At 40.7% G+C, this 9966-nt stretch overlaps 1 long non-coding RNA gene across 1 annotated transcript in view; it reads left to right on the top strand.

The window, feature by feature from the left end:
- The first annotated feature begins 4060 nt into the window (after positions 1-4060).
- The window catches only part of LOC138288553 (uncharacterized), a 47284-nt gene continuing 41378 nt past the window's right edge, over positions 4061-9966 (top strand). The window contains exons 1-3 of the long non-coding RNA XR_011202453.1: positions 4061-4270; positions 7574-7613; positions 8385-8443. This is a non-coding gene — a long non-coding RNA (uncharacterized lncRNA). The remainder of the gene's footprint in view (positions 4271-7573; positions 7614-8384; positions 8444-9966) is intronic.

Genomic DNA, 9966 nt, shown 5'->3' with positions numbered 1-9966 from the left:
TTCTTTACAATGTTGTGAGGTTGTCTTTGTTAAATACAGCTCTACTCAAATCATTTAATGTAACTTTCTACATCTTTACAGGCCACCACCTAGCAATGAATCATTCTCAGACATGTTGCTAGACAGCATTTCGACCTTTAGTACTGTATATTCAAGCTATGCATCCTTGGTGACCTCAACATATGGTTTGACAAACCCATTATGCCACAGCCCAGAACCATTCTCAATAACCTAGACTCACACAGCCCACAACAACTCATTCCCAAACCCACACACTGTAGATGTCATTTTCGACAACCCTGACCTAGTAACATTCCAAAGGATTACTCTTGTCACATGGCCATTACCTGGTTGTCTTCTAAAACACAAATCCACAACTCACCCCAGCTAAACATATCTGATCCCCTACCACATACAGGTCTTGGAACAACCTACATTTGAACAAACTAGAAAACAAGGTTACCTTCAACACAGATCTGTGCACAATAAATTCAGTACAATGACTCTACAAATGGGTCCATGAAATTTTGACCTCGTAATTCAACCTAAAACATCTAGACATAACCAAATAAAAAATGAACCTTTAGGATCAATGCAGATTTAAAAAAAGATTTAAAAAACACATTGGTAAGCTTCTGAATACATGGCTAAAAAAATAAACCACCCTCAAGACAAAACTCACCTACACATACTCAACAAAATCTCCAAGGCGATCATCAAAAAAGCTAAAAATACTACTTTTCCAGTGAAGTACACTATGTAAAATATGCCAATCAGAATTTTCTGTAACATACTCTCAGAATTTCATAACCCAGAATTCACAGAAGAAATCAATTCCATATCTCAAGAGGTTTGTGACAAAGTGACCAATGAACACACAACAAATCCTCATGTATACTAAATATTATACTCTAAACTTTTGGTTCCAGAGTAGCATGCCTTACCAGGGGTACTAAGCGCTATATAAATACATTACAATTACAGTACTATTGTTTAATCTGTGACCTATAGCAGAACATCAGACATATTTGGAAGGGAGCTCTTGGAATCAGAAGATTGGTTCGAAATGAAATTTTCCATCGAAAATGAGTGCCTATGTATGCATCACAATTTGCCCACATTTATATTAGAGGGTGGTTTTGTATGAAAAATACAATCACTAGTGCTCTTAAGCTGTAATCACCTCTTATATATTGATTGATTTTGTAAACAGCTCCATTGCCTATCAGTATAATTGTGATGCTCGATACAGAATGGCATTCTAGCTAAATCTGCCAGTTAATTTGGTAGAGTTTAACAAAATCAGTCAGTGGGAGATGAGTTAGTTTTCCAGCTGCCACTGGAAAGTCAGATGTTGAGGTTGAGCAGGCACAAGACAGGCATCGAGGGCCAGATTTAAAGAAAAGTGGTGCAGCACGATGCTGCGCCAAAATTGGCAGCGCCGCATCACTTTAGAAACACAGAGATGTGCCGTATTTAAGGGAATATGGCACACTCCTGCATTTCCCCCTGCGCTGGCATTAAATTTAGCTGACAGCACAAACGCAGGCATCTTTGCACCATCGTGCAAGGATGTTTGTGTTGAAGGGTGTGATTGTTTACATGTGGGAAGGTGTCCCTTCCTGCATAAACAATCAGTAATGTTGCTTTGGCACTTCTGTGTGTGTTGCACAATTCATCACACACAGAAGTGCTAAAGCGTAATTTTCAAATGATTGTTTACGTGAAGGAAGGGGCACTTTCATGCACATAAACAATCATTTCTGGCATTTTGCTTTTTCTATGCGTGCAGCAGAATGCAGCACGCATAGAAAAAGCACAAAGGTGGTGTTAGATTTTGACGCTGCCTCAGGTTTATGAAATTTCATAAATCTGAGGCATCGCCAAAATGCAATGGGTGTTGCTGTGGCACACCCACAGCAACACCCATGTGCAACCCCTTCCATGCACAGTGCTGCATGGGAAGGGGCCGTATTTACAAGGTGGCATTATGCCACAAAAAGTAGCTTAACGCTACCTTGTAAATACAGTGCTGTGTTAGCGCCACAGGAGCGTCACAAAAAGTGACGCTCCTGTGGCTCTAGCGACCTATAAATAAGGCCCCAAATTTTTTAGAATGCGGCCTGGACTGAGAAAGAGCAGTCACATGCTCTATTTTTTTTTTTTAATGACTTAAACACAACCTGCCCTGGTAGCCACTGAAATTAATGGGATGATGTGTTGCAAATCGGCCTAAAGTCATGGAGGACTTGTCACCCCAAGAATACCTTTACATTTTATTATATCTAATGTGCCAGTACACCAGGAAATTGCCCAACTGCTCAAGAGCTCGTGTCATGTATGTATATTAATGCACCTCCCATACCCAAGCGGGATACGGTAGCCTGAGTCCACTGCTAATGGTCAATCAAATACTGTTTGCGACATAAATACTTCCATTACTGTATTCATACCTCGATAATTTAGTGGCAGTGGCAACAATGTTTCTCACAAGGATGTACATAAGAAGGAAATCCTTCCTGAAAATGCATAATTGAAAAGAAATTAACCATCATTTGAATTTGTTTGAGGAGCGAGGAGATCTATCTACTCTAAGAAAGAAAGACAGAAAGAAAAACAGAAAAACACCTTTAGTTTGCAAGCAATGTCTACTCACAATATTGCTATCATAAATGCAATTTGTAATCTTCCAAACTGGTCCCTCCGTCGGCCTTTAATGGAGGTCACTGTGAATGGCAATAATGCACAGTACTCACAAACATGAGGAGGCAAACAGTTCTGTTTAAAATGCATCAATTATAAATGCAAGTCGTTGTTAGTCTCTGTTTTTACCGTTAAAATATGTTTTTGATAAACAGAAAGATTTTTACTTGTCATCTAAGGTCGATGCAAAGTATAGATTACAACACTAGCGGATTAAAACAGTTTGTTTTCTCATATTCTAACCAACTATGAAAAGCATGCAGCCTCTTTACGGACCAAGGTCCACTGTCACTTTTAATATTTCGGGCCAGAGGTACCACCTTATTGCAACCCTGTTGCAAACACACTGGCTAGCAACCTTTCATATGTACAACCCCATGTTAATAGTCACTAAACGATTATGACTCGTAACATAAGTTTCCAAATGGTTACCGATTTACAGTTTGGCAGTTGGGTGTTGTGGGCATTAACTTCAAAATTGTGAATCAGAACAATACGTATCACTGTTTTGTGACTGAAAATTCAGTTTAAAACCACTGACAAGTTTCCAACTCCCAAGTTGCAGTGGCAACGTATTCGTAGAACGGAAGAGTCTTTTTTTAACCCTTTCAATGTTGTGAATTTGGTTGGGTAAATGTTTTAGGAAAAACTTATTTAAAAAAAAAAAAAAAAATAAGCAGCACAATTTACTTTACGTAAATCAGGCTGCTTTGAAAAAAAAGTTTACTTTATTTAAAATCAGCCACTTACATGATGATCTGCTGATCATTACAGGTCACCGTCTGTGTGATTCTGATCAATTGGAGTTAGTCTTTGTACAACCAGCCTAATTAATATCAAATTAGGTAGTTCAGACTGCAATTCATTCCTTATCTTTCAGACCAAGTTATTAGTGCATAAATTGGTAAGCAAAAACAAATGTAATCACAAAAAGACTGGTACCAAATTATAAATTGCTTTGGAAGCCAGAATAGAAGCACATCTGTCCTTTTATTCTTTCCTATTTTGGAAAATATTTGTTAGACCTGTCAGCCTTAGGACGTTTTGCCTACTTCTCAATTTTTTGCTGACCTCGTTGGTCTTAGGACTCTGTACACTTTACCACTGCAAATAAGTGCTAACGTGTGTGCTCCCTCTCTAAAGCATGGTGGAATTGTCATTGCAACCTCTGTGGGCAGTTTAAACTGGCATTTCAAGTGGCAGTGCGCTGCATACACCGCTCTTCGGGCACGCGGTATACACTATTTTTCAGCAGGTGGAGCCCATAGCCTTTAAGGCTTTGCGCTGCACCATGAACGACTGCTTATCGTTCAGGAAGTTCTCGTGCCTACAGTTACTTACCTGCATCCTGCTTGCTGGCACAGATGTCCGCGTCTCTGAGTTGCGCCTGTTTCCCGTGCTAAGCTCCCGTTCAGTCGTTCTTGCATTCTTCTTCCCTGAATGTGTTGGTGTTGGGCTCGTCCAGGTCGTGGCAGTTCCTCAGCTTCAGTTCCTTCACCTGAATGACATGTCTTGCTAAAGAGAAGAAATGGAACATATTAAGAAAGATGGTGACCTATATGGATTGGTAAAGCTCTTGTAGCACTTTCTGTAAACTATTGTAAATACTTATCTAATTGGGATTGTCGCCACTGCTGGGTATAGCTTTTCTTTTGATTCTACTATTACCTGTAAAATACAAGAAGGGGAAAGTCAGTAGTGGAAAAAACTGGGGATTATACCCAACTGTGACACACTAAAATGTATTAGTCTGGGAGGTATCAGAACTATGCATATTGAGCTTGCATTTGTAAGTGAATACAAGAAGCATTATTGAGTATGCATAACTGTTATTTTCTCATGGACTCTGCATGAACCTGTATATAAAAGTGCATATAAGGAACACTATTTAGTACGCATAACTTTATTCATATGACTGAGATATATTTGTTTAAGTGTCACTGGGACTTCTTTGGAAGCAGTGTTGCTCCACATGTTGAATGTGTTTAGGTGTGTGTTAATAACATTAACAACACTCGTTAGTATCAACGTATGTGCATGTCTGCTATTAGAATTGACATTGTGACTTTTTCATTATTGATCCAGTACACAGACTCTGAGCACCGCATTAAACCTATCAGAAAAGGGAGAAAGGATATTAGGTAAATCTACGTAGTACTTGTGTCATAGTGATCCTTTCTATTACAAAAAGGATGCAGTACTAAAATGCTTGTTATTATCTTGCAAAAGCTGAGAAAAGGCAAAGACAGCTCGGAAGGAGCGAGTGGCAGCCCGGTGTGTATCTGTTGTTGTCCCTTCATACTGGCAAGACAGGATGATTTTTAACCTTCTGGTCTGCTTGTCCTGCAGGGCAGTAGGGAGCCTTCATTGCGTCCATTTCACCCCTGCGAACCGGTAGGAGTCTGAAAAGAAGTTGCCCCTAGGATAGGCCCTAAATAGCCCATTTAAAAGTTTGGACATGTACTTTTCACTTTTACATTTCCTGGTAGTGGAAATCTCTTAAACTTGTTTTCACTACTACAAGACCTACCTCTCCCATACAATAACATTGGGTTACCTTACTACAATTAATAAGTGAAAACTTTCAATCTGGTGTAGATAGCAATATCGATTTTAGAGAATTGTAATTTAAAACCCCCTTTAATGGTAAAGTCGGATTTGAAGTCACAATTATGAAAATGCTACCTTCATTGGTTTTGGTTTCGAGATCAGCAAGGTAGTAGCCATTCATTCTCTAGCACAAACTCAAAGCAGCCCACAAGGTTAATAATGGAGTCAAATTTTTCCAGTGGAAGATTGTTGTGATATATGGGTAGGGCATGCCAGAAAGAAGAAAAATGTTGTGCCATGGAAGACAGAGGGAGAGAGGTAGAGGGAAAGTGATGGCGATGAGAGAGCGGTAGCTTCTTATACAGTGGCTTTTTTCCTCTTCTTGTGTTTGTCCCTCCCCTGGATCATAGTTTGTCATTGTTTTGATTGGACAACTTTTATCCTTCCTCTGCCTCCATTCAGGGGAGCCAGTTCTCCTGAAAGGGGACAAAGAATGGGCAGGGCACACCCCGGACTGGAACTGTGCTGGGGCAGCTCTGGAGTTTGCATTTGCCTGGGGGATGGAGATGCTGGGACGCCTGATAAGCAGTAAACATGTGATCCTTCACAGCAGTGGGAAACGTTTCCTGCTCCAGAGGCAGGATGCAGAAGTGCCTTTTTCAAAACGTCACATTTGTTTACATTCTTTTAAGAAAGCTTGTGCATTAGGAGACATTGTAACTTAATACATCCCGCTTTTCACCCAAGAGAGAAACTTATATTTATTCATTTGACCCTGCAAAGTGACAGTGACAAACGGGCATGTTATGAAAACGGAAGAGAGAATGAGCGATAGAATGAGTGACAAAATAAAAGTAGTAAGAAAGAAAGAAAAACAAAAAAATTAACTAAACATCAGACTTTTATTGTTTCTCTTTGAAGGAAAGAATATTTTGCCCTTCATAATTTGGAATGAAGTAATTAGAAGAGTGAGAACAGCATTTTAGGCCATTCATTCATCATTGGGGAAACGGAAACATGAATGATCTAATCAATAGGCAAAACAATAGGCTCAGATGTCCTTGTTCCTAGAACTCCCCATGTGTTCTGTAAGATAGTTCCCTAACATGCCTACCTTCCCATTGAATAAAGATATCAAAAAAGCTTTAACCATTGTCTTCGTCAATGAGTAGTTCTACTCTTAGTATGACCATCATAGAATCAATCCCCTCTTAAAATATCTGTGAAATGCAATGATACATGCAAAGATACAACTGGAGGATCAATGCATCTTACACTAATCAGATGAATCTGCTATTGCAATTGGCTGAGGATGCTCAATATAGCACCTTAAAACAGGCATCCAATTCAGAGAAAAAGGTCTTCTTTGCCCAGTTCTCCAGGTCTAGCAATCATTAGCAACAGGCATTGTAGAATATTTGTTTGTTTGATGGCGACAGCTGTGAATTTGAGATGCATTGCAACATACCAGCTGTCTCCTTTAATATAGGCACATTTATAATAGTGCATCAAAACTACATGACAGGTGACTATAAATGAGTTCTATTGAAAAACAGAGGTCTTATGTTTAGGCATAGTTCAGTCATATTTGCTGTGGACAGGGCAAACTTACAAAGGAAGGCATCAATATATATATTTGTGTGTGTGTGGAGTAATACACTGTGCAAGGATGCGGACCACCTCAAGGTAGCAGGGGAGAAGAGAGTCAAAAGTTGAAGGGTATGTTATAGAAATCTGGGTAGTGGGATTCGGGGGTAGGGTGCCAGTTGTTGTAGTGGAAAGGAGGTAGATTGTGGGTTGGAATTAGCTGGGCCAAGGAACAAGGGGTAAAATTCTATCAATACTGAACAATTTTATTAGTGTACTAGATTCAGGAGCAATATAAATCTCTCTTTCTCCATAATGATTGAGACATTAGGTTAGGAAGAACTTACAGTTGTCGCAGTCTAACAGATAGACAAGAAGTTAAGTGAGTAAATTCTTCATTTGCAAATATATAAAGTCATCGATGATGGTGGAGAGATGGCATGTCTCTTGCCAGTTAATATGTAATTTCAAAGGAAGAAAAAGGCAATTAACAAAATGAGACAAACCACAACTCAAACCATATTCCATACATTTGTAAGCAGCTATACTGTGAGAGGGAAGGGTGGAAATAGGGCTTCGGAGGCTTGGTGAATTTGCAAATTTTGACTGTTTATTGTGCGATAAACAGAAAAAAAACCAAAGAGTCTTGAATTGGAGGTCAGTGAGTCCACTTGTTTTGTTCTCTTGATTAATTGACAGGTATAGTGATGGATTGTTTTTCTTTTTCTTTCAGGGCTCAGATGATGGCTGCCACCACCAGCACCCTAAAAAAGGTATACAAATAATGCAGTAAGTAGTGTGTTTCTTAATATCGTAGTTTCAACATCACCAAAGCACCTGTTTGTAGAAAGTGTTGAGAGAGAGAGAGAACCCTCCCTGCTTAACCAACACCACAAACCAACATAACTAAAATGCCTGTAAGGAATGAGGTCAGGAGGCTATAAAGGGGGTCATATTGGTATGTTTAGTTCCCTGGGTGGGTACCCTGATCGCCTTTTCTTCAAGTGCCAAAAATACATCCTAAGTGCCAAGAATACATTGATGTGGCCCTTGTTTAAAGCACAAAAATAAAATACAATTTAAAAAAGGATTTCCTTCAGTGAATAATTACACTCTTTTCCATCCCACTGTCATGATTGACTGTCCCTGCTAACTCACCATATCAGCCACAACTCTCCAGAGCTGTGGCTGACTGCTGCTTCTCATCTGGCAGCATCCACCACTGTTCAAAGCAGGTCTCCTAGGCCTCATCTGTCTCCCTGTGTTCACCGGACCTCTATGTCTCCTCATCGTGGCTGTTCGGGGCGTCCTCCTTCTCCTCTCCCACATTCTCTCTGCGGTGCCGCTACCCCTGCTCTCCCTTGGTGTGCATTATTCTGGACCGGAACCTGGAAGTCCGTGGTGCACTGAACAGCCAATCTGACTCTTTTTCCAGTGGCATGACCCCAAATCCCTCCACCTGAAATGAGAAGTCAGTGTCTGGTGTTCAATGGTCCCTGTCTGCCCTCTTTCTTCTAATAGCTTTTGTCCCTCTTTCCTTTCAGGTGCTGGTGTTCATGGTACATGGAGGATGGAAATGGGAAGCTATCTTCAAGTTTATAAGGTAAGGAGCAGAACAGGGTCCCCTTTACATGCACATAAAGATATACTTTACAACCTGTTCCCTAAACTCTTGATGGTACCCACTGATGACAGACCTGGATGGCTTTCTTGCATATTAGCGGCACTGTGATAGATATTGATTTCTATGTGTTCTTAGGAGGAGTCACAGACCTAACTCATGAATAACTCTTTACAGCTGCTAAATAGTGGAAGAGTCCTAATACCAACAAAACAGATTCAGTAAAAAATAGTAGTGAAGGTAAAATGTCTGGGGAATTCCATGCAAAAGGTGGTCTGATGTATCAGAACTGCAAAATTCATATCCAATGAAAGTGATGTTGTGATTAGAAGGTAAAGGATAGACAAAAGGCTCATTCCTGCCCCAGGAATATCAAGTACAAAATGTGAGGGACACCATTCTCAGTTGTACCATGGAAGGTGTCTTTTATAGTTATGCATGAAGGACACTTAGAGAATGATGGCAAGGAGACAAGAAAAATTGGGTAAGGAAGCGGGCACTGCATCAGGAATTCGGAAGTTTGTGGTCTTTAGGGATTGCAGATGGTATCACAGGGATGCAACCGAATTTCTCAGACGCTGCAATATAAGCTTGCTCTGGGCCAGATTTGGAGACTGTGGCAGATGCCTCAATGGCCCCAAAATAGGGAAAGTATAGTGGAGTTTCATAATTACACACATCAGCAATCCTTGCGCAGAATGGAAAGCGCCAGAACATTCTGAAAAGAATGTTCTGGACACTACTATATCAGTAAGAGCTGGGAAGATTTAAGCACCAGTCACCGTATCACACTGTTGGTGGGTTCTATATTCCTAAGTAGTTTGCACCATTGGATTCCCTGCACCATTTTTGTTTTGGGTCCCTCTGCCCATTAGGGGAGGTCAGGTTAAACTCTCCTTCCACAGTTTGAGCTTTGCTTGCCGCCATTCTAGACTGTTTACTCCATCTTGTAACACTCAATGTTATACTGGCACACCCTATCTCTAGTATTGGAGGTGGACATTCGTATTTCATTCCTGAACTGATTGGGGGCTATCAGGTGGCTAATCATAGCCTCTCCACTTCCATACCCTCATAAGCCTTTCTACTGATAAAAACACAAGACATTGTTACCTGTTTTACAAAAAGTATATTTAGATCAATGATAACTTGTTTTATAGGATTACAGGAGTTACCAGTCTGCTTATTGCAGACCAAGGTTCTTTGTCACACACCTTCCAGATGTCAATGCCTCTCAGGTCAGAGGGATGAGATGCTTACTTTGTGTTTTTCTCTATCTCCCTCCCTTCCACTTTTCCCACCACACAGTCACTTTAGATTCAGCAGTCCATTACGGGTCTTTGTCACGATTCACCCTGGGCTTACCGTCGGTACTGGAGAGGGATGGTGTGTGGCCCCGGTGCCTGCAAGTCCTGCTCTGACCGAGGTAGGGGCGACCCCTTCCGGTAGCCACGGTGCTGTTGACAATAGTAAGCCACCACAGTCCGTGCCCTCCAGAAGGAGTC

Source organism: Pleurodeles waltl, chromosome 4_1 (assembly GCF_031143425.1).
Source record: "Pleurodeles waltl isolate 20211129_DDA chromosome 4_1, aPleWal1.hap1.20221129, whole genome shotgun sequence".
In the NCBI taxonomy this organism is placed as follows: domain Eukaryota; kingdom Metazoa; phylum Chordata; class Amphibia; order Caudata; family Salamandridae; genus Pleurodeles; species Pleurodeles waltl.
The sequence above is the reverse complement of the archived record's forward strand: the minus strand, read 5'-3'. Positions and strand labels throughout refer to the sequence as shown.